General features: G+C 40.4%; 1 protein-coding gene and 1 pseudogene across 1 annotated transcript in view; one reads left to right on the forward strand and one right to left on the reverse strand.

The window, feature by feature from the left end:
* The window catches only part of SUGCT (succinyl-CoA:glutarate-CoA transferase), a 732,650-nt gene that overhangs the window by 14,122 nt on the left and 698,236 nt on the right, over nt 1-20,292 (reverse strand). The window lies entirely within an intron of this gene.
* LOC142157938 (E3 SUMO-protein ligase NSE2-like) lies at nt 19,416-20,134 on the forward strand (annotated as a pseudogene).

Genomic DNA, 20,292 nt, shown 5'->3' on the forward strand with positions numbered 1-20,292 from the left:
CGTACACTGTTTGGTTTAGCTTTTATTAGTTCGCCGAAGGCAAGTGCTCTCGCCGCCACAAGGTTTATGCTTATTAATAAACTGTGACCTATTTAGCCAAAGCTGAAGTTGTCCGTGTTTTATTTATAAGTTGGTAAGAGTTAGTATTATGCCTGTTTGAATCAGGTTTGTGCATGGAAGACGAATTTGTGGTATGAAGTTTAAGAAAGGTTTAAAATATAAACAGACGTTAGAAATATGTGGATAGTTTAGAAATTACCTAATTATATAATTAAATATATTTATTGTCAACACAAGTTACTTGTCTAATAAACTTTTATACCAAGGTCCATTCAGAAGATAAGGGGTCATCAACTGTGAATAAAACAAGACTATCAGCATAGGTCAGGCTTCTTTACAGTAAGGGTTTTGAAACTCCTTACCAAATAAGGTGGTGATGACAAATTTACTAACAGAATTTAAAAGTGGTGGGATGACATCTTATAACTAATTGAGGACAGTATAGGCGTCATTAATCCAGTAAATGTTTTTGCAACTGTCAAGCTAAATTGACCACTTTCACACTGTGAATTTTGTTTTGCCTTCCTCTATATCAACACAATGTCAATTTATAAAAGGTTGAACTTGGTGGACCAGTACTTATTTTCAGCCTTACTTATTAGATAAATATGTAAAGTATAGCACTGTTATCATTATTAGTTGTAAACAATACATTCATGTCTTGGCAAACAGTGGTAATCGTGTTAACGGAGACGAGAACCCCGACACGATTTACACCTCCACTAAAATGACGATTTCTGAAAAAGAAGGAGATTTAAGCAGACTTACCTTAAACCCGTCAGTGCGCCGTTTATGGATGTTAATTTAAAGTGGCAATGTTTGGACCCCTCAGGCTTACTGTTTAAATAGTAAGCCTGAGTGGTCCAAACATTGCCACTTTAAATTAACATGAATGAACGGCGCACTGACGTCCAAGTGAAGTGCCGGACAGCTGCCTCATCAGAATGACTGCCTGTCTGCAGGCACTGTTGTCGGAGAGCTGGATCTTCGGGTGTAAGGTACGTCTGCTTAAATTGCCTTCTTCTTTTTCAGGAATCATCATTTTAGCAGAGGTGTAAATCGTGTCGGGGTTCTCGTCCCCGTTAACACGTACCCAACCCTTGAAAAATAGCTGGTGGGTATGATCATTTTAAGACAGTAAGGAATAAGTTTCTTCATCCATATGCATGAATAACTAGGATCTCCTTATTAAGACAGAGGGCTAGATTTATTAAGAATCGAGTTTGGTGGCGGTTTAAAACCGCCACATATCGCCGGTGGTTTAGTGTTCCAAACCGCTGCATTTACATAGGGCGATTTGAGGCTGCAATTTGAAATGGCTGGTGATGTGTGGCGGTTTGGAAACAGCAAAACCGGTGGTTTGGTTAACCCCCATCAAAACCCCCATCCAAAAGACAGGTTTTTAAATACCTGCCTCTGATTGGCAAACTGCATGCTGTTTGAGCTATTTTGCCATTCAGAACATATGAGGAAGCATCAAATATATATATACATTATTGAAGCAATCATTATTTATTGAATAAGGTGCAAGATTAGTTTATAATATACTTATGAGGGAAACAATTTTTTAAACATTTTAAGGGGGCAAAATGCTTGAATTATTATAATATTCTGGCACTATGTAATGCCAAATTGTGCAATCAAAACAATAATTGTCACCATTAGCAATCACTTAATATTATTAATAATATTATATTTGATGGACAATTTGGCATTACATAGTGCCAGAATAATGTAATTCAATAATTTTGCCTCCTTAAAATTGTTTACATTTTTTTGGTAAATTATAAATTGATTCTGCACCTTAATCAATAAATAATGATTGCCCAAATAATTTAAATGTCAATGGTGCTTTCTCTTATGTTTTGAATAGGAAAATAGCTCAAACAGAATGCAGTTTGAGCAATCTCGTCACTCACAACCCACTCTTTCATTTTGGCTGTTTGGATGGCTGCTTTTATGGCTGTTTTGCGGCGGTTTTGAAAACCCCAGCTTAGTAAATCTGGTGGTTTGTACGTTAATCATTGTTAAAAAAAATCGAGACGGCGATCTGTAAAGTGGTGGTTTTAAAAAATGTCAATTCTGGACGTTTTAACGGCGGTTTGGGGTTTAGTAAATAGCCAAACTGCCCTTTAGTAAATCTAACCCAGAGACTCCTCTGGAGTAGGAAAAAAATACCCATTCTGGGCATCTTAGAGACTGCACATTATCCATATAAATGTGTCTCCTTGAGACAAGATATATAAGGCTGGTCATTTTAACAAAACGAAAACCTATATTTTCATGCCATGTTTTACTTTATGTCCTCCATCCCATGAGAGGATACCTACCACCTATATCAGTCTCAGGTATACTATCAGTAAAATAAAGAGTAAGTGCTGCAGTTATCTGAAAGTAGTCATGTCCCATACCTGGAACTATCTGTCAGTAGCAATATCCCAGACCTGTGTCGGGAACTCACCTAGGTGTCAGAAGCTTGGTGAGTCACTCCATTGCGTCCCTGGGTCCCCGGCGACAGTGGTTCCTTGATGGCCATCCATTTGAATTCTTTGCACAGCGTCAAGTCAATTTTGGCTCACCGCGTCACTGTGCAGATTTGTGATGATGACTCATGAGGTTCGCACACCGGTGGCTTTTTTAACCGTCATGCCCGGCGCCATTTTGCAGTTCCTCAGCGAAGCAGCAGTGGAGAGGACCTGCACCACCCTTTTCTTTTTTACTCAAATCTGTGGGCACAAGGCCAGGCACGAAAGAAGGGCACAAGGCCCTGGCATCATTAGGAGGGCACAGCGACTTGTCACAGTTAGGAGGACACCAGACCCAGGCTCATTAGGAATAAAGAACAGGAGCATGTTGCCCAAGGGCACAAGGCCCTAGATAAGCTGGTCCAGTTGGCAGTAGAGGAGCACAAGCCCTGGCACAGTCAGGGCTGATTAGCAGTCAATAGTCTTTGTCAGTGGGTAAGTGCAGTAATTCAGGCTCAAGGCCTGTGACAACCAATTTAAGATTAGCCAAAGGGACAAGTAGACTACAGAGGAAGCCTGTGCAACCGGATAATATCAGGCTTATCCTGTGGACCTGCGATTCTGCGATATTATAAAGCGAAACTCATATACACTTGTATACGGGCCAGTTTGCATGTGTAGGACAGTTTGTTATTTAAGACTTGCGTGAGCTGTTAGGGCTTGGGTAGTCTGGCTAATAATAGAGAGAAGTTGTGGGTAAGGGAAATGCCTTCTGTGATCTCATCCACAGGTATCGCTAGAATTTGGAAGTCCGGACGTACATTTCCCTGGGGCTCGCACAAGGTGAGTAACAACCCCCGGCAGGAGTGTTTCTGTACAGAGGTTGACTTTGCCCGGTGCGAGGCCAGTGTAACCGCAGATGTCTCTCATGAAGGTGACTGCCATGTCTCCCTCCTGGTGGGCAGCTGAGACAGCACTAGCTGTGTCCAGTCTCCTGGCGTTGAATATCGCTTGTAGGTGGCACTAGACCCTGAAGACAACACCATGGAATTTAGATGGAGATTTAAAGTTTCAATCCTTCAGGCCATATTTAGTGGAGCAAGGGTGTAAATGTTATGACTCTGCCTCTTGGACTATTTTGAACTATTGTGGAACACCAGAAGTACTGCTGTTCTGTCTTTTCCCACTAGGGGTTAACTAGCACAGCTAGTTAATCACCCACACCTGAGGGTCTCACATATATACCTGCCTCTTCCAGCTTTCCTTGCTGGTCATTAATGTTTCTGAGCATGTTTATGTTTGTACCTTGGATTACTGCCCTGCCTTTTATGTTCCTGTGAATATCCATGCTTAGCCAGTATCTACTTCTTTGTACAGCCTTAAATCATTCATCTGTATCTTCTTTTGGAGGTAACCTGACATTTGCATTACTCCTGCTAATCTGCTCTACTTGAAAATCTGATTATACTCTGGCCCGGTCTGTGTTCATTGCATCACCTGGATTGTTGTTTTGTCTTCAATAAACAGTTCAATATTTTCATCATTTGTCTGGCTCCATGGCTATAATTGCAAGACCTAGTTTGTGGAACAGATTTTGTAACAGTAGAAGGGACTGATGCCTCCCTCCCGGCCCTGTCAGTATGTGGACATGGAGGGGTGAATCATCATCAGCAGCAGTAGCTATTTATATAGCGCCACTAATTCCGCAGCGCTGTACAGAGAACTCTCATCAGTCCCTGCCCCATTGGAGCTTACAGTCTAATTTCTCTAACATACACACACACACACACACACACACACACACACACACACACACACACACACACACACACACACAGATTAAGGTCAATTTGATAGCAGCCAATTAACCTACTAATATGTTTTTGGAGTGTGGGAGGAAACCGGAGCGCCCATGGGGAAACCCACGCAAACACGGGGAACATACAAACTCCACACAGATACGGCCATGGTCGGGAATAATAAAATCAGTTGGGACTGGATACATGGACAGGGGGCTGGTTTATCCCCTTGCAATATACTGTGTAAAACTGTATAAATATAAATACTGTTTTGAAGTCCAGGTAAAGTGTAAAATATCACTACCTGTAAGTGGTGTTTTATGTGTAACAGCTCTTATTGGAGCTACTCAGCAAAAAACACTGTCACTGCAAAAGACCTTACTTTTGTAATCCATCTCCCGGCTGTCTTATATTGAGCCCAGCAACTTGCTATCAACAAGGTAAGAGTTCAGGAGCAATAGCCAGAATAATAGCAGTAATGCCGTCACACTAATGTAACAAACTGGAAAATAGAGGCCAATTAGAAATCCCACACTGTATGTTTTTTGCTATCATATAGGTACATTATAATAATAAATATATTTTTAACATACAAAAGACAAGAAAAACGTCTGAATTCTCTTGTTCTTCCACATTCTAATTTTTTACCTAAATACAGCTGAGCAAAAACATCTGCATACAATATTTTCATCTTTTTCTCCCATCAGCTATTACAGCAGTGAGTTTTTGACACTTGGGGAACTTTATGGATGAGAATATTCCAAACCCAATGACATAACAGGATAATCTCACTCTGTAGTTACTGAGTGCCCTCCCAGCATTACTTCAATCTCCAAATTTCAGTCTCCTAACATGTATTAATAGACATGGGGAAATTGTGCAAATATGTGCCTCAACTACAGAGGTTTCAATATATTTTACAGCATTTATAACAACAATTTGCTTTATATTTACCTGCTCCTGTCTCATTCACTGTAGCTTATTTATTTTGCGGCATGAGCCAATAGCTCTGCATGAGTTACACAGTTCATTCACAATGGGATGTGTTTCACCTGTGGAACACTCACATGATAACACTGCTGTCTTTTGCAGCAGTCTTTATACAGCATACGTTATACAGCTGCCACTACCACACCTTTCTACCTTATAACCCTATAGCAACTGGCCATATTGCTTGTTTATAATCGCATGCTGAGCTCCAGCAGCATAGTTTTAGTTCAAGGCAGCTGAAGCACACTACCCCTAATAACTTTGGAAGGGACAGATGTGTCTCATCTATCAGCTGTGAGTGAAGAACACATGTAATTAACTCTGAAGAATCCCTTATAAATCCAAATTGTCTAGTATATTCTTGTAGTGGTTATATTACATTTACTTTCTCAATTTAGATCAGGGTTATCCAACTGTCATCCTGCAAATGTGGTCCTCCAAAGCTATTTTGTCACCTCCTACTTCCTGACAACTTTTATATATTCTAGTGCGTGACATTGTTTTAATATCATCCAGCTTGTGCACATATTGTTATTATACATTTGTAGCCTTATTAGGGAAATACTTGGACAGCAGTTATATAGGCAATTCATCTGTTTGTAATGAAAACCAGAATACTATACAAGAGGATGAATGAGTGAGCTCACAGTTTAAAATCCAACTGTTTTTAAAGTGTTTCTGTAAAAAAAAATTACAATAATATTCACAACACTTGGGGGGGGTGGTCCATTTGCTAGTCTTGTGTATACAGAGGACTGAACAAATCAGTATTTGTCAGTGAGTCCAGTCCTATATTAATATATATTCACATATTCAAGTCTAAAAAATTGAGCCATACCTAGTACCAAGAATAATCTGCTTACCCACATCTGGTGCCAACTATAGAAAAGTCATCTCTGGTTCCAAGACTAATTTTGCTGTGCCACATCTGATGCTATCAATAGAAACATGAGCCATATAGTGCAAAGAATAATCTGCTGAGCCATACCTGGGTTCTGATTTTAGAAAACCAAGCCATATTTGGTCCCCAAATCTGCCTGATATGGTGCTGTCTATAGATAATTAATCTCTGGTGTCAAAAATAATATGTTGAGCCACATCTAGTGCCATTTCTAGAGAATTCTGCAACATTTTATGCCTAGATCAATCTGTTGAGCCATATTTGATCAAGAATTATATGATGAGCTACATCTGACTCCAACTATAGAAAGATGAGCCATACAATCCCATAGATTGTAAGCTTGCGAGCAGTGTTCTCTTACCTCTCTGTATGTATGTATTACCCAGTATTGTTTTATTAATGTTTGTTCCCAATTGTAAAGCGCTACGGAATTTGCTGGCACTATATAAATAAATGATGATGATGATGATATTTAGTGGCAAAAGGAATACATTGATATATAATTATAGATCCCTGTTTTGACTCGTTCAGCCTCTCTCTTGTTATAGTTGTTAGTGCTTGCTGTAAAGTTACGGCTAAAGTTGTAGAGAACAGGACCAAAACTTGACCTAGCAACCAGGATTTGTCAAACAAAATGATTTCTGACACCGTGTTACATTATACAGAATAAGTGATTTACAGCAGATTATAAATTGGCAAGATATAATTGAACCTTGCTGAGGTTGGAGTAGCTGGGATTTTCTTCCATATGAACAGAAATCAACATGGAAAAATTTGTCCGTGACAGGCTAAATAAACATGTATTGTAGGCCAGCAAATCCTAAAGCCCAGGTTGAGATACCGTAATTGACATTTTCATCTTAATCATACCTCCTAACATTTAAACATGTAAAACTGAGACAAAAGAAGCCTTCTCCCTGATCCTCACAAAACCCGCTCTGCTACACTCAAGTTTAGACAAAAGTCTGCCCACATGTAAACCCCACCTCTTTTGAGGTCTACAAATCGGGACAGTCCTGCCAAAATCGAGACAGTTGGGAGGTATAACTTAATAGTCATAATAAGTGATGTTTTAGATCACTAGTCACTCTCAGTCAAGGAATGGGTTAACCAAACACAAGAAAATAATGTCAAATACCTAATTTGCATGGGTCACAAACCTGTTACAGTGTACTAACTGTCACAAGCAAATGAAATGGTATAACTAGGATTAAAGGGAAAATTCTTGCTATCTATTGATAGATCTCTGATCAGTTTATCTATGAACGCTGTGGGATATTTTAGTTAATGGCAATAATCTTTTAATGCTATTATAATGAATAATTTTATGTTATTATATGGTGTTCACTGTAAATAACCTTAACCCCATCAGTAGTAGAGTTTGATCTGGGCAGAGGAGGCAATGATGAATCAGCTAGAAAGATACAGTTGTGATAAGAATCACAACTGGGAGGGACAGCGGGGGGACACATAAGAGCCCTGGTTATAAACACACAATCGTGGGTCTAAGATGATTGCCATTCTGTTGGTGTATTGTATAAACCTGACTTAAGTGGTGATATATTTTTTCAAGATTGTTTATCTCATATAAGTACATGTGCATGTGTGTGTATGTATGTATTAGAGATGGGCGGGTCCGGTTCTCCGAGAACCGAACCCACCCGAACTTTGGGTATCCGAGTACCGAGCTGAGCAGCTCGGTACTCTCCCGCCCATTCCGAATCCAAATCGAGGCCGAACGTCATTGTGACGTTGTCGGATCTCGGGGCTCGGTTCTCGCGATACTTCAACTTTATAAATACACGCTTCCACAGCAATCCATCGCCATTTGACAGAGGGAGAGAGCAGGGTGTAGTCATAGGCTAATTAGAGCAGGGACAGAGAATACAATATTGTTCTTGCAATTGCTCTAACCAAAATCGCTAGTGCAGAGAGGAGGATAGAGGTTTATTATTTTTTCTTCATATTTGGCACTCCCCAGCGCTTTTGGGGTGTCCCCCATAATTGTGCATAAATATATCTGGCTGTCAAAAGTCATATCTGTCAGCAGTATCTACTAAATAATTTTTAGCACTCCTCAGTGCTTTTGGGGTGTCCTTCCTAATTGTGCATTAATATTTCTGGCTGTCAAAAGTCATTTCTGTCAGCAGTATCTACTAAATAATTTTTAGCACTCCTCAGTGCTTTTGGGGTGTCCTCCCTAATTGTGCATTAATATTTCTGGCTGTCAAAAGTCATATCTGTCAGCAGTATCTACTAAATAATTTTTAGCACACCTCAGTGCTTTTGGGGTGTCCTCCCTAATTGTGCATTAATATTTCTGGCTGTCAAAAGTCATATCTGTCAGCAGTATCTACTAAATAATTTTTAGCACTCCTCAGTGCTTTTGGGGTGTCCTCCCTAATTGTGCATTAATATTTCTGGCTGTCAAAAGTCATTTCTGTCAGCAGTATCTACTAAATAATTTTTAGCACTCCTCAGTGCTTTTGGGGTGTCCTCCCTAATTGTGCATTAATATTTCTGGCTGTCAAAAGTCATTTCTGTCAGCAGTATCTACTAAATAATTTTTAGCACACCTCAGTGCTTTTGGGGTGTCCTCCCTAATTGTGCATTAATATTTCTGGCTGTCAAAAGTCATATCTGTCAGCAGTATCTACTAAATAATTTTTAGCACTCCTCAGTGCTTTTGGGGTGTCCTTCCTAATTGTGCATTAATATTTCTGGCTGTCAAAAGTCATTTCTGTCAGCAGTATCTACTAAATAATTTTTAGCACTCCTCAGTGCTTTTGGGGTGTCCTCCCTAATTGTGCATTAATATTTCTGGCTGTCAAAAGTCATATCTGTCAGCAGTATCTACTAAATAATTTTTAGCACTTCTCAGTGCTTTTGGGGTGTCCTCCCTAATTGTGCATTAATATTTCTGGCTGTCAAAAGTCATATCTGTCAGCAGTATCTACTAAATAATTTTTAGCACTCCTCAGTGCTTTTGGGGTGTCCTCCCTAATTGTGCATTAATATTTCTGGCTGTCAAAAGTCATATCTGTCAGCAGTATCTACTAAATAATTTTTAGCACTCCTCAGTGCTTTTGGGGTGTCCTCCCTAATTGTGCATTAATATTTCTGGCTGTCAAAAGTCATTTCTGTCAGCAGTATCTATTAAATAATTTTTAGCACACCTCAGTGCTTTTGGGGTGTCCTCCCTAATTGTGCATTAATATTTCTGGCTGTCAAAAGTCATATCTGTCAGCAGTATCTACTAAATAATTTTTAGCACTCCTCAGTGCTTTTGGGGTGTCCTCCCTAATTGTGCATTAATATTTCTGGCTGTCAAAAGTCATATCTGTCAGCAGTATCTACTAAATAATTTTTAGCACTCCTCAGTGCTTTTGGGGTGTCCTCCCTAATTGTGCATTAATATTTCTGGCTGTCAAAAGTCATATCTGTCAGCAGTATCTACTAAATAATTTTTAGCACTCCTCAGTGCTTTTGGGGTGTCCTCCCTAATTGTGCATTAATATTTCTGGCTGTCAAAAGTCATATCTGTCAGCAGTATCTACTAAATAATTTTTAGCACTCCTCAGTGCTTTTGGGGTGTCCTCCCTAATTGTGCATTAATATTTCTGGCTGTCAAAAGTCATTTCTGTCAGCAGTATCTACTAAATAATTTTTAGCACTCCTCAGTGCTTTTGGGGTGTCCTCCCTAATTGTGCATTAATATTTCTGGCTGTCAAAAGTCATATCTGTCAGCAGTATCTACTAAATAATTTTTAGCACTCCTCAGTGCTTTTGGGGTGTCCTCCCTAATTGTGCATTAATATTTCTGGCTGTCAAAAGTCATATCTGTCAGCAGTATCTACTAAATAATTTTTAGCACTCCTCAGTGCTTTTGGGGTGTCCTCCCTAATTGTGCATTAATATTTCTGGCTGTCAAAAGTCATTTCTGTCAGCAGTATCTACTAAATAATTTTTAGCACACCTCAGTGCTTTTGGGGTGTCCTCCCTAATTGTGCATTAATATTTCTGGCTGTCAAAAGTCATATCTGTCAGCAGTATCTACTAAATAATTTTTAGCACTCCTCAGTGCTTTTGGGGTGTCCTCCCTAATTGTGCATTAATATTTCTGGCTGTCAAAAGTCATATCTGTCAGCAGTATCTACTAAATAATTTTTAGCACTCCTCAGTGCTTTTGGGGTGTCCTCCCTAATTGTGCATTAATATTTCTGGCTGTCAAAAGTCATATCTGTCAGCAGTATCTACTAAATAATTTTTAGCACTCCTCAGTGCTTTTGGGGTGTCCTCCCTAATTGTGCATTAATATTTCTGGCTGTCAAAAGTCATTTCTGTCAGCAGTATCTACTAAATAATTTTTAGCACACCTCAGTGCTTTTGGGGTGTCCTCCCTAATTGTGCATTAATATTTCTGGCTGTCAAAAGTCATATCTGTCAGCAGTATCTACTAAATAATTTTTAGCACTCCTCAGTGCTTTTGGGGTGTCCTCCCTAATTGTGCATTAATATTTCTGGCTGTCAAAAGTCATTTCTGTCAGCAGTATCTACTAAATAATTTTTAGCACTCCTCAGTGCTTTTGGGGTGTCCTCCCTAATTGTGCATTAATATTTCTGGCTGTCAAAAGTCATTTCTGTCAGCAGTATCTACTAAATAATTTTTAGCACACCTCAGTGCTTTTGGGGTGTCCTCCCTAATTGTGCATTAATATTTCTGGCTGTCAAAAGTCATATCTGTCAGCAGTATCTACTAAATAATTTTTAGCACTCCTCAGTGCTTTTGGGGTGTCCTCCCTAATTGTGCATTAATATTTCTGGCTGTCAAAAGTCATTTCTGTCAGCAGTATCTACTAAATAATTTTTAGCACACCTCAGTGCTTTTGGGGTGTCCTCCCTAATTGTGCATTAATATTTCTGGCTGTCAAAAGTCATATCTGTCAGCAGTATCTACTAAATAATTTTTAGCACTCCTCAGTGCTTTTGGGGTGTCCTCCCTAATTGTGCATTAATATTTCTGGCTGTCAAAAGTCATTTCTGTCAGCAGTATCTACTAAATAATTTTTAGCACACCTCAGTGCTTTTGGGGTATCCTCCCTAATTGTGCATTAATATTTCTGGCTGTCAAAAGTCATATCTGTCAGCAGTATCTACTAAATAATTTTTAGCACTCCTCAGTGCTTTTGGGGTGTCCTCCCTAATTGTGCATTAATATTTCTGGCGGTCAAAAGTCATATCTGTCAGCAGTATCTACTAAATAATTTTTAGCACTCCTCAGTGCTTTTGGGGTGTCCTCCCTAATTGTGCATTAATATTTCTGGCTGTCAAAAGTCATATCTGTCAGCAGTATCTACTGAATAATTTTTAGCACTCCCCAGTGGTTTGCGCTCAGAATGGATTCAAAGCAGTCCACATATGATCTGAATGAGCAACCAGGTTCTGTCACCAGTCCTGATGTTAGTGTTCCCAGTACGTCATCTGGCCAAGGCGATGTCAAACAACAGAGTGTTTTCAAATTAGTGCAAAAAACAAAAACCCAAAAAAATTTTACTGTATTGAAGCGAAAAAGAAGTGTAACTGAGCAAAAGTTAAGTGACGATAAAAAAAAAAATTGCAAGCATGCCATTCTACACACGCAGTGGCAAAGAGAGAATGAGGCCTTCACCTTTGGCTATTAGTGGCAGATCCCAAAAAGTTACCCAGCCTACAATTGGTGCACAACTACTGTTACGCGTCAAAGCCGAGCTGCAAGATAACAGTGAGGCATTACAGGAGAATATTTGCTCTGATTCACAAATGACAACAATCCCTGTGGAGAGTCCATCCAACAGTGGGATGTCTAATCGTGAGCATTCTGCTGATGTGTGCCTTAATAGCCCGAGTGTAGCCGGTGATACAAAAATTGAGGATGCCACTTTGGAATTAGAAGAGGATGAGGGGGAGATTTGTGTAGGCGACGAGGGCGCTAATGAGGATGTTGATGAGGATGAGGTTGTTTGTGTAAGTCCTGCACCAGTGGCAGCAGTTCTGGCACGTGACAAGAAAAAGGCCATTGTCATGCCTGGGCATAAAACAAAAAAATCCACTTCTTATGTGTGGAATTATTTCTACCCAAATCCAGACAACAATTGTATAGCCATTTGTAGTGTATGTGAAGCCACAGTCAGTCGAGGGAGGGACCTTAACCATCTTGGAACCTCGTCTATGTTACGCCATTTAACGAGAGTTCATGGCAAAGTGTTGGGAAAAGCTGAAAGTTCTTCCCAAAAGAATACAAGCACTCCCTCATCAGCTAAGACCCTCCGCTCACCGACATACCGACGGCTACAAAATACACCCACCACACCATCCTCATCAATATCCTCAGTAGCGCTCGGAGTTAGCCCGGCATCCCACTTAAGGCTGGATGACTCCGGCACTATTATTGATTCCTCTGAAGAAAGCGTTAGTCCTGCTGCTGCTGTTGCTGCTGCTGGGGGTGAATCGTAATCCCAGAGGCAGGTTAATAAAATGAGCAGTCCTACATTTCAGCAATTAACTGTGAAACAATCATTTGCGAGGGGAAGCAAATATGACAGCAGTCACCCAGTCGCCAAGCGAATCACAGACGCCATGGCTGCAATGTTAGTGTTAGATCTGCGTCCAATCTCCACAATAAACGCAGCTGGTTTTTCACAGTTAATTGAGGTTTTGTGTCCGCGTTACAGAATTCCATCGCGACACCATTTCTCCCATAAAGCTATTCCACAACTATACCAAAAAGTGTGTAAAAATGTAGAGATTGCGCTGAAAAATGCCATTCTGCCCACTGTTCACTTAACCACAGATATGTGGACAAGTGGAAGTGGCCAAACCAAAGACTATATGACTGTGACAGCCCACTGGGTTGGTCATTCACCTTCATCAGCAGGAACAGCAGCAGCATGTACACCACTACGTAACATTTGTCACAGGCAGGCCACTCTTTGTATCACCGACTTCACTAACAGGCATACGGCTGACAATTTGTTACGCAAACTGAGAGATGTGATTGATGCATGGCTTATACCACTCGGACTCTCCCCAGGGTATGTCATTTCAGATAACGCCAACAATATAGTGCGAGCATTACAGCTGGGTGATTTCCAACATATTCCCTGTTTTGCTCACACCATCAACTTGGTGGTGCAGAGCTTCCTACGAAATAACCGTGAGGTGCAGGAGATGCTTTCGGTGGCCCGTAAAATTTCAGGCCATTTCAGGCATTCAGCCACAGCATGTAGGAGATTACAGCAGCTCCAAGAGCAGTTTAACTTGCCCTGCCACCAACTTAAGCAAGAGGTGGTAACTCGGTGGAATTCCACCCTGTACATGCTTCAGAGGATGGAGGAACAGCGCAAAGCCATCCAAGCATATTGCACAAGTCATGACATTGGGAAAGGAGGGGGGATGTATTTCACTCTTGCACAGTGGGGAATCCTTTCAGTGCTGTGCAAGGTGCTGAAACCATTTGAAGTTGTGACATGTGAGGTCAGTGCACACTCTGCTAGTTTGAGCCAAGTCATTCCTTTAATTAGACTATTTTAAAAGCAGCTTGAGAAAATGAAGGAGGAGCTGAAAGCAAGCAATTCAGCAAAGTATGTTGGCCTTGTCGATAAAGTACTTAATTCGCTTCACAATGATCCTCGAGTTATTAAGATCTTGAACTCGGATCAGTACGTTTTGGCCACTGTGCTTGATCCAAGGTTTAAAACCTACATTGAGTCTTTACTTGTAAATGAGCGAGATGTGAACTTTTGCAAGGAGCTATTGCTCAGCAAGTTGGCCGCTGAACTGGGCCTCGGCTTGACGACGTGTCCTCCTTCACTTTCTCAAGCTGTTGCTCGTAAAAAATTAAATTTCCAAAAAAGAAGCAGGGAAGACACAGGGGGCAGACCAGAACAATTTAACATCTGGGCTGGTTTGAAGGATTTTTCAAAAAAATGTGTCACTTTGCCCATAACTCCATCCAATATGAGTATAAACATGCAAAGGATGGTGGAGGATTACTTTCAAGAGGTAGTTGATATGGAAATGTCAGACAGTCCCTTTCCTAACTGGGAAGAAAAGCAGGCCATTTGGAAACCCATGTACAAACTTGCTTTGCAATACCTAAGCTGCCCACCCTCCAGTGTGTACTCTGAACGAGTGTTCAGCACAGCAGGGAACTTAGTCAGTGATCGCCGTAGAAGGTTATTTCCCAAAAATGTGGAGAAAATGATGTTTATAAAAATGAACTACATCTTCCACGAGGAAGGCCTTCACCATCCAAGACATCCAAGCACTGACTGTTCTCTAATGGCGGATTCAAGCGGCGATGAATTGATAGTCTGTGATGATGACGTACACACTGATGAGGGTGAGGATTAAGCTGAAGATGATGCCGATAACATCTTTTTAAAACTTTCTATGTAAGTGTAGGGTGCAATCTACCCCCAAAGAGGAAAGGGACTTGTGGCATTTCCATATCACATACCATCTTGAAAGGCTGCTGTTAGGGCAATTTATCCTTAAGGGTAGGGTGTCATAGACAGAGTGACCCTAAACTGGCTTTGTCCATTTTTCATAATATTGTACAGTCTATAATGGCTGAATTTTTGGGTATTTTATACAAGTGGAGGGGGGCCTAGAGAGACAGAAACCAAACTGGCTTTTTCCATGTCAATTAATATTGTACAGTCTATAATGGCTGAATTTTTTGGTATTTTATACAAGTGGAGGGGGCCTAGAGAGACAGAGTGACCCCAAACTGTCTTTCTCCATGTCAATTAATATTGTACAGTCTATAATGGCTGAATTTTTTAGTATTTTATACAAGTGGAGGGGGGCCTAGAGAGACAGAAACCAAACTGTCTTTCTCCATGTCAATTAATATTGTACAGTCTATAATGGCTGAATTTTTTAGTATTTTATACAAGTGGAGGGGGGCCTTGAGAGACAGAAACCAAACTGGCTTTTTCCATTTCTTTACATATTTAACTATAAGTGTAGGGTGTAATATACATTCAAAGACGATGGCTGCATTGCCAATATGCATAGATGGAGAGGAAGACAATCTGTTTTGTGTGTAGAATAGGCCTACCAATGAAGAATTAAACTGTTTTTTTGGATGATTTATTACCTCAACAATTAGATTACTTGTCTCTAAAACAGTTGGAGCACTAAATTGGGTTAATTTAGGCCCAAAAACATGGATTTTCCAAAAAAATAGCAAAACCAAACCAAACCCAAAACCAAACCCAAAACCAAAACACGACGGTAATCCAGATCCAAAACCGAATCCAAAACCAAAACACGGGGGTCAGTGACCATCTCTAGTATGTATATACAATACATAGATAAGATATAGTAGAAGATATGAACAATCCCAGTGCCAACTATTAACTTCTTCCAAATGCCACAGTGGCACTTAAAAAGAATTAGTTCATGACCAGTTGGAGGACCACACCTTGTTTAATACTGTCCTAAAGTAAATTATGTTACCTATATATTGCTCATAATATCAAATAATGTTCTGTAGTAGCGAGATTTAGCAAACAGAATTTACTGCTATAGTGCATTTAGCACAGGCAATAGGGTTTTCTATAGCCGCCTGTTGCATCAATAGAAAACCACCATAATTTAGTAACCTCAGCTAACCGGCAATAGACTTAACTTACCGGTTAGAGATATGCCCGTGCGTTACCTGGCCAGACATATCATGCATGCTCAGTGGAACTGGAAACCTGGACTTGGGTTTTAAGTTACACTTAAAAAGAATGTTTACAAATAGAAAAATATATATACTGTATATACTTTACAAAAATTCCCATGTGAAAAAATGCGTTATTGATATAATAAAGCATTGTATAATTGCATATACCTTGCTATAACCAGCCTGAGATGACAATAACAGAAGAAGGATTGCAGTGCACCTTGTACCTCCACCATCAGTCTTAGCTAGACTTCCTCATCCTTTGCATGGGGAAGCTCTCGATGACAAAAACCGGCAAATCTTTTTTCTCAGGCGAGGACTACCTTTATTTAATAAATAGAGCTAAGTTGGGGATTGTAGGACTGTAACAGTGCAAATCCATTTAGTACACATGTGGAAAAAAGCATTCTTAACAACCGTTTTATTTTGACAGCTTTTTTATATCAGTAAATATTTATGGACAATATCTCTAATAAAAGTAAAATGTTTCTAATATTACCAAATCACCCCAAGGATAGGCTTTACACTGAGACATAGGAACATCTGATTATAATGTAGAAACATATGGGCAATGGTATTTTCCAAATGTGTTTTCACTCCATATACAAATAAATCCTTTTACTTTTCCTTGCTCCATATTTCAAGTTTTTAAGTGTCTTTCAGAGTCCTTTCATTATGTGCTGCAAATGCATTGCCTACAGTTTGTTTTCTATTTGTTGTTCACATGAATTTTCAGGGAGCATAGATTATTTTAGAAAGCATACTTGCTGTCTCTCCCGGAATGTCCAGGAGACTCAGAAAATAGTGGATGGTCTCCCAAACTCCCAAGAGAGTCCGTTAATTTCATTGAAGCCGTGTTGGAGAAGCGGTGGGCGGAAGAAGGTAACAATGGGTAGCACACCTCCTCATACTCATACTGGAGAGTGGAGGCCATTTTCTTGTAGCATAACTCCTTACCGGGAAGAACATGTCTGCTACTGTCGAGCACAGTATGTAGTCATTACTTATTACTTATTCTTTTCCCCAGTGTTTGTGAAAGAAAGACACATGGGGGAGAGGGGTTGAGAGAGGGGAGGTGTGGTGAGAAAGGAGGTGAGAGTGAAAGAGTGGTAGTAGAGGTGAGGTAAAGATGAAAGGAGGCCGGGGAGAAAAAGGGGAGGGGGAGATATATATAAACGGGACAAAGAAAGAATGAAAGAGGGGGGCTGATAGAGTCAGTGGGGAAGGGGAGATAGAAAGTGGCGAAAGGTGGTGGGAAGAGTTTTGGGGAGAGGAGTGGTGTGAGAAGGGTCAGAAGCATGTGGACACTCAAACATCACATACATATGTGCTTGCTGTACATCTCATTACAAAACCATGGACACGGTTATAGAGTCTGTCCCCCTTTGCTGCTATTACAACCTCTGCTGTTCTGGGAAAGCTGTAGTGATGACAGGCACTGATGATGGGTGATAAGGCCTGGCTTACAGTCAGTGATTCAATTAATCTCAAAAGTTTTCAATGGGGTTGAGGTCAGAGCTCTGTGCAGGTCAGTCAAGTTCTTCCACACCAAAGTTGGGAAGCCATTTTTTGATGGCCCTCACTTTGTGCATGTGCTGCATGGAAAGGGACTTCCCTTAAACTGTTGCAACAAAGTTGTAAGCACATAATTAAATATACTGTCATTGTATGCAGAGCTGCCAAGAGGAATTCAGGGCCCCAGTACAACAACTTCATGGGGCCCCCCTTATAGTTGAGCATGGCAAAATTTAAAGTGGTCATACAATTGGGGACGTGGCTATGCATCATTGGGGGGGTGGATAGCAGGTGATAAGTGCTAGGCCACCCTCCTACACAAGAAAAACCCTGCATTGTTGTCTACACCATTGGCACAAGGGTGCAGTGCCCACTTGTGGGAACTTGACATATGTCCCAGCACTCCTGACTTTCAGGACATCTAGCACCATAGTGTAGTATATAAAGAATGCAGAGTGTACATAAAGAGTTCACAGTCTTGGCCTGCCGCTTATATTGGGCAGAACACTCACTAAAAATTGGGATTGTCTCACTAGAATCACAACATTTTACAGACTCTCCTGCTCTCTCCTACCTGTTCTTGTCACTTTCACCACCTGTGGCTGCTGGTTTCTTTAGTTGCAGCTTGTCTGGATCCTCGAACGTTGGGGGCCTTGTTTGGAAAAAAATATTGGTACATTTAGAAAATTCCAACCAGCTACGGTGTGAAATCGATAGCACACATGAGTAATAAAAAGTCCTTCTTCCAGCCCCAAAATTAAATAAAAGTATTCCCATTTAATAAATAAACCTATTTCCCTCCCTGCAAACAGCCCCAGCAATAAATTAATAGTATATACATTTCATAAATATACCTATTTCATCACTGCCATTAAATAATTCTTAGTCAAATTTAATAAAGAAACCTCATTCTCCCTAAACTCACCCCCACATTCAATAGCCCCCAAACCACCCCATATTAAATTAATAGTCCCTTGATGACGTCACGCCCCACATTCAGTGTGAACGGAGCAGAGAGGAGGGAAGAGGGACTCTGACGCAGTGATCACATGACTATGTTTATTTTTTATCTACCCTGATCCCCCCACCAACGAAAGGGGCAGATCCACTCCCCCCTCTTCCCTGCAGAATAAAAAAAAGAAAGACAGAAGCAAGAAAAATTTGGGGTTTAAAAAAAAGATTAAAAAAAAATAAATCGGCAGTGAGGGCATGTCCGGGCCCAGATAAATAGTACCTGATTTCCCTCCTCTCGGAGGCCCTGAGTGTATGCTGTAGCATTAAGATTTCTGTTCACTGAAACTATGGGGCCCTGGCCAAACTATGAAAGCAGCCCCAGACCAGTATTCCTACATTCAATAATTCAGCCCATTTGTTAATGGGACTGGTAATGTTCTGTGTATAGATGTTCACTGACCCCTGTGTTTTGGTTTTGGTTTTCAATCTGTATTAAGTTTATGTTTTGGTTTTGATTTTGGCAAAATTACCCTCGTGTGTTTTGGTTTTGGATCTGTATTTTTTACAGAAACTGCTAAAATATGCTAAAATCCCATAATTTTGCTCTTTTTTTGTTCCAACATTATTATTAATCTCAATAACAGTCATTTTGACCACCGCACAGGTCACAATATTATTTTCATCCACTTTCAGAAAAAACTGAAGCGAGCTGGCTGGATGCTAAGCGACAGAGCAACAACACAAACACATAGCACATCTAGGAAACATTGCCACACAGCAGTGGCAGAAAAGAAAAGTGGTGCAAGATGGAATTGTCCTTGGGCCCTCCCACCCAACCTTATGTAAGATATTGAAAAGGACATGTACATTTTAACAAAGCAGCAACTCCAGCGACAAGGAGTGCCACTTTTGTGGCTGAATTGCTTGGTTTGTTTGGACCCCCACAAAACAAGCTACCAATAGCTTAACTGCCTTAAGCCCAACAGTGTTGTCAATAAACTCTACATTATTAAACCATGTCTGCTTGTGCTGCATCTTTAATCTCCTTATTTTCTGTGAATACCTCCCTCTCATCTCTGAAGAACTGCCAAACATTTTTAGACACAAGAATGGAATTTACAACTAGAGTAGCATTAGATCTTCTTCAGACAGACTGTGACTCGGAACATGTGGGCAGCATGGAATCCGTCATGTTGGAATACACTGCATTGAACAGAGATTTAAACCAGGATATAGATGCAGTTGAGGAGACCATACTTAGGTTAAAATGTGAACCACCGGATGAGATCCTGGATTTAAGAGAGCTTGTACACAAGAGATACACGGCGATTCAGAAGAATAATACAGAGGAGGCCCTGAGGCAGGACGATAAATATGTCCAGTTTAAAAAACAGCTAGGAGGCCTGAGAAAACAAATGTGTGTGTCACCGGCAGTGCAGACTAATCTTTGGAAGATGAAGACGAGGAGATCGCCGTCACCCAGAGCACTGCAAATTTCACTTGTCCTATAACACAGTTGGAGATGGTGAACCCAGTGGAAAACTAAGCATGTGGTCACACATACGAGAGAGAAGCAATTGAAAAGATGATTTAAAACAAACTTCAGAAGGGTAAATCCGCCAGGTGTCCAAAAATTGGCTGTGATCACTCTGACATGAGTATATCGAATCTTGTCCCAGATAATGCACTAAAAAAAGCCATTGATATTCACAGCAAAAGGCAAGGTCCTCACTGAGCTTCAAATAGGCCAGTATACCCAACAAATTAAAATATAGCTGGGTACCTTTGACGTAAAGTGCAGATTACAAACCCTTTGTGCAATACTGATGAAACAGCAGCAAAGTGGAAGGTTTGAGTAATACATATACACGTCTATTTAGACATCCATGCTTA

The sequence above is a fragment of the Mixophyes fleayi genome, chromosome 5, assembly GCF_038048845.1.
Source record: "Mixophyes fleayi isolate aMixFle1 chromosome 5, aMixFle1.hap1, whole genome shotgun sequence".
NCBI classification, from domain to species: Eukaryota; Metazoa; Chordata; class Amphibia; order Anura; family Limnodynastidae; genus Mixophyes; species Mixophyes fleayi.